The following is a 6,000-nucleotide window of genomic DNA, read 5'->3' on the forward strand; positions in this document are numbered from 1 at the left end:
GCTCCCAACCCCCAAGCCCGGCCCATCGTGAAGCAAAAGGTAAAGCACCAGCAACCTTTCAGGCCCAGGGGCGTTGCTACAGGCAACCCAGCTGTGACTGAGTTCACAACCTACACCCCTTACACTCCCACTGAGTTGCAGGACCTGGGGCGGCGGTACAGACAGCGCCCTGGAGAGCCAGTCTTGGCTTGGCTACTGCGTTTATGGGGTGAGGGAGCAGACAACATTCTCTGCTCCCCAGGCAAGATGGTAAAGCTAGCCTTCGTCACGGGACATCCATCCCTGCGACAAAGGTTATAGAACTGCCATAGTTTGGCCCAAGACCAGGGCAACCACACTCTAATGGAGTGGCTCACTGCTGCGGTACACACAGTATGGGGACAGACTGGTGAGCTGCCAGACACTGTGAGTCAATGGCAGTCATAAACGGAACTTACTCAAATCATCCGTGAAATGGGTATGAGACATGCTATTTTCAACCCTAATATGCAGGGGCCAGATGATGAGCTTTTTACAGCCAGCATGAGAGACCTGTGAGTGCTTTTGAATCCTTGGTCGCCATTCTTACGCCCTATGTGGGGCGATGGATCCGTGAAGTTACAACTGCCATGGCCACCCGAGGGGATGTTCAAAGAAGTTAAGACAGGAGGTTCGAGAAGTTAAGACCTGGAAGCCCAAATCAAAAGTAAAGGGGCGAGGTCGCGGGTCTCAGAGAGTAACACGCACACAGATGTGGTGTGATCTCGTGGCAGCAGGGGTCAATCGGGAGAAAATAGACCGACAACCCAATGTACTCTTGTTGTAACTTTGGAAAAAGTTGTGTCCAGAGCAGCAATTCCGGAGAAGCCTAAAGGAGAAGTCTGGGAAAGCACGACCTGTGTCCCTCTAGGACTTCATGTGGCCACTTGAGGCCCACTCCTTTCAGGTTGATTAGAGGTGGGGCCAAGTTATCCGGTCAGAGGGGACAAGCAGGGACTGGAGGCCCCATGTGGAACTGTCCATACATTGGTCCCCTCCTAATGTGCAGAGGGTTTTGGCCCTAGTTGACACTGGCGCACACTGCAGTCTTGTTTATGGGAACCCAGAACTGTCCCCCGGACCAGCAATCTGCATTGCTGGCTACGGGGGAAAGACAGTGACTGTAAAAGCTGTTTCCTTACCATGGGTATAGGAAGGCTTCCCCCTCATACCTACAAGGTTTATGTCTCCCCCGTTCCGGAGTATATTCTAGGGGTGGACGTGCTACATGGCCTCAGCTTACAGACGTTGGTAGGAAAGTTCTGTCTCCGGATCTGGGTGGTAAAGCAGTGACACACGGGCATGCTCACCACCCTCCTCAAGTGTTGCCACAGCCCTGGCACGTGGTTACAGTGTGACAGTACCGCCTGCCAGGAGGGCAGGAGGAGATTGGTCGTACAATATTGGAGTTGGAGAAGACACATATTGTGAGGCCAACGCACAGTCCCTTTAACTCCCCCGTATGGCCTGTCAAGAAGCCAGATGGGACCTGGCGAATGACTGTGGACCACAGGGAGTTAAATAAAGTGACACCACCCTTGCATGCTGCAGTGCCTTCAATACACGATTTGATGGATCGGCTGACTGTCTGCCTGGGGACATATCACTATGTAGTGGACTTGGCCGATGCCTTTTTTCTCCATTGACATTGCATCCGAGTGCAATGTCACTTGGGACATTACTTGGGACGGCGGCAGTGGACTTTTCAAGTCCTTCCGTAAGGATACTTGCACAGCCCCACTATCTGCCACGGGCTCGTGGCCCAGGATTTGGCACAGTGGAATCACCTGTCCTCTGTGTCCTTGTTTCATTATGTCGATGATATTTTATTAACATCAGATTCCTTTTCAGATTTAGAGCAAGCAGCTCTCTCTCTTCTCAGCCACCTGAAGTCACGTGGCTGGGCGGTGAATGAGGAAAAGGTCCAAGGCCCTGGCTTACCCGTCAAGTTTTTGGGTGTTGTGTGGTCAGGTAAGACAAAGGTCATACCTGAGGCGATTATTGACAAAATACAAGCCTTTCCCCCGGCCGACCAACGTCTCCCAACTGCTGACGTATTTGGGTCTGCTAGGATATTGGCGGGCGTTTGTCCCACATTTAGCACAAATGGCAAGGCCTTTGTATAACATGATAAAAAAGGGGGCTTCATGGGATTGGACAGAGGCTATAGAGCAAGGCTTTGTTGCCACAAAACGGGCTGTGCAGCAGGCACAGGCTCTGCAAGTAGTGGACCCTGGCTGTCCATTTGAACTTGATGTTCACGTAACCCAAGAGGGGTACGGATGGGGCCTCTGGCAATGGCAGGAGGGTTTCCAGTTGCCTGCAGGATTTTGGTCCCAATTATGGAAAGGAGCGGAAGTCCGCTACTCTCTCATAGAGAAACAGCTGGCTGCTGTGTACGCAGCCATAATGGCCACAGAAGCCATCACAGGAACCGCACGGGTGTTGGTTCGAACAACCTATCTCGTCCAAGGGTGGGTCCGTAAGTGGACCCAGGGACCCAAAACAGGGGTGGCATAGACTACCACCCTCGCCAAGTGAGGTGCCCACTTGGAGCAACGTAGCACCCTTAGTTCTAGCCCTCTGAGCACAGAGCTACAACAGGTCCTGGGGCCTGTGGAGCCTGTAGCCCAGGCTGAGTCAAGCGCTCTGCCTAGAGGGGAGGACTTGGAGCCCTACAGAGAAGGACAGTCCCCAGTACCTGAGGATGCCAGGTTTACTGATGGTTCTAGCCGAGGGACTGCAGCTGTTTGGATGGCTATTGGTGTGCAGCCCAAAACAGACACCATTTGGTTTGATACTGGGACGGGCCAGAGTAGCCAGTGGGCTGAGCTACGGGCTGTGTGGATGGTAATCAGCCATGAGCCCGGGCCCCTAGTTATTTGTACTGACAGCTGGGCGGTGTTCTGGGGCCTACCGTTGTGGCTCCCTACGTGGAAACACCAAAACTGGTTGGTAGGATACCGTCCACTGTGGGGTCAAGCCATGTGGCGGGACCTCTGGGACCTAGGGCAGAGAAAGGAGGTGACCCTAATGCATGTCACAGGTCACTCCCCCTTTAGTGTCCCCAGGTAATGATGAAGCAGATGCCCTAGCATGGGTCTGATGGTTAGAACGGGCTCCTGCCACTGATGTGGCCCATTGGCTGCATAGGAAATTGCAGCACGCTGGAAGCCGAACCATGTGGCAGGTGAGCAGACGCTGGGGTCTGCCTTTGAAATGGCAGGAGATAGTAGATGTCTGCTATGACTGTGCCGTCTGTGCCCAGGACAGCCCCCAAAGGCGGAGGCTCCCCTGGGAGAGACAGCAGATTACGCGAGGGAGGGTGCCTCTCACTCGCTGGCAAGTGGATTACATTGGACCCCTGCCTAAGGCCCGCAATGCGGTATACGCGTTCACAGCAGTGGACACTGCTATGGGGTTGATGTTTGCTTGGCCACGTCAGGCTGCGGATTAGTGCAGTGGCATACAGTGTCACTCTTACACGGCTGTGCTCCCTCTATGGGCGCCCCCAAGTCATTGAAAGTGACAGGGGTACTCATTTTATGGGGCAAGAAGTGCAGCACTGGGCTGCCAGGATGGACGTGCAATGGTTGTTTCATACCCCATATAACCCACAAGCAGCTGGCATGATTGAACGCTACAATGGCCTTTTGAAGCAAGGCCTCCAGGTGTCAAAACACCCTCCCACGATGCGTGACTGGGCCTCGCGTCTATGGGACATCCTGAGAATCCTGAATGAGAGACCACGGAAGGGAGGACCGGCACCAGTAGAAGCTCTGCTACATCGAACAGCCACTCCCATTCAATTACAAGTTACCACCAGTGAGACTCTGTAAAAGCCAGGCCACGGCAGAAATGGAAACATTTTGCTGCCGGCACCCACATGCTTGAAAGCAGGGGAACGGGCAGCAATGGACTTGGCCCTGGCAGGTCAAAGGCCCCCACTGTCCATGGTTGGGCCTGATAGCCCCATGAGGGGCTGGTTTGACTCATGATTTGCAAGTAACACCAGGGATAGTGGCTTAGTGGCCACCGCAAGTGACTAGTATACGGAGCTCCCGATACCGGGATGACTTTGTGGGGAACCTATGTGCTCTCACTATGGCCTATTATGGGGTCCCCTGTTCTGTTACATGTTGAAACTACACAAGGCACTCCAAGCACTGCCACAAAGGTCTGGTACCACAAACTGGGAAAGGTGCCAGTGGCAGCGACCCTCCTTTCCCAGGACAAAAAGCTAGCATGTATCCTCCCAGATGGAAGGGATTTATCATTGTTGGTTCCTAAGACTACTGTTTCTTTCCGTCCATAGGTGCCAATAGGCTAATATGGCACAGGGACCCTTGCAGAAGATGCTTGTCACGTAAATTGTGAGGCGAGACCCTGTAGGGGTGGAGTGTGGGGACAAAGCCCGGAGAGCAGTTTCCAGGCTCTCAGCCTCCCGTGGAAAGGTGCTGGCTCAGGTAGCAGATGGCTGTCAGCTGTGGCTGGTTTGCTGTCAGCTGTCACCATTGAGCCATTGGCCACTAATATAATTGCTGCGGCTGCGTTGAGGAGTCAAGTCGAGTGGAGGGGAGTCGGTCGGTTGGCAGGCAGAAAAGCGGACAGCAGGTCACACGTCGTGTGAATCCAGCCTCCAGTGAGACTATAGTGGTATGAGTCCCCTACCTATGGCTCCGTGGGTGTTCCTTTTTGGCCTAGCCATATCCTGCCTTCTTATGTGGGGAGCAGGAGCTGAGACCCCGCATGCCGCCCTGCACGGCAATCATCATTCTGTTATAGTTTATTGAAGGCCTGCTTGTGCCACTCAATTTCTTTCTGCAGATATTCAATCTCCTTTCTATGATGAGTGATCTTATCTTCATGGTGTTTCTTCAAGGCTGCCAGTTGCTCTCTAATCCACGCTCGGAAATATCGTTCCTCTTCAGCCTGCTCTTTTTCCAAAGGCCCCAGCAGCCTCCCAGACTGACCCCATGTTGGAGTCGAGATTCTCTGACCATTTGGAGTTGAAGCTTCAGGCTTGCATGGCCCTCACGCCCCACACACTGAGCCGCATCCACACCACCAACCCATGACTGCCATGGTTGTCAATCCTCCATTCTTTTAATTTTTCAATTACAGTTGACATTCAACATTATTTTATATTACTTTTAAGTGTACATCATCACTGTGCTGGTTAGACATTTATATAATTTACAAAATGATCCCCCCAATTAATACCCACCTCCAACTATATATACTTATTACAATATTATTGACTATATTTCCTATGCCGTACTTCACATCCCAATGAGTATTTTGTAACTAACAATTTGTACTACTTAATCCCTTCATCTTCCCTCCACCCCCAACCTCCCTCCCATCTGGCAACTGTCAGCTTGTTCCCTGCATCTATGAGTCCGTTTCTGTTTTGTTTGCTCATTTATTTTGTACTTTAGATTCCATATATAAATGAGATCATATGGTATTTGTCTTTCTCTGTCTGACTTATTTCACTTAGCATAATACCTTCCAGGTCTGTCTATTTTGTCACAAATGGTAAGATTTCATTCTTTTTTATGGCTGAGTAATCTTCCACTGTGTATATGTACCACAATTTCTTTACCAGTCGTCTATTGATGGGCACTTAGGTTGCTTCTATATCTTGGCAATTGTAAATAATGCTACAATTAACATAGGGGTGCACATATCTTTTCAAATTAATGTTTTGGATTTCTTCAGATTAATACCCAAAAGTGGAATTGCTGGGTCATAAGGTAGTTCTATTTGTAATATTTTGAGGAACCTCCATACTGTTTTCCATAGTGGCTGCTCCAATTTGCATCCCATCAACTGTGCATTAGGTTCCATACAAGATTATATTTCTAAATAACCTTCTCTACAGGGGTAGCAACAATCGTGAAAAAGTGTCTAGCTCTGGTTTACTGCCACTAGGCATTTCGCAGAGCCTTTTTATTGGTTCCTGAAAATAGAACTGTG

This window comes from Rhinolophus hipposideros (assembly GCF_964194185.1).
Source record: "Rhinolophus hipposideros genome assembly, chromosome: 10".
Lineage (NCBI taxonomy): Eukaryota > Metazoa > Chordata > Mammalia > Chiroptera > Rhinolophidae > Rhinolophus > Rhinolophus hipposideros.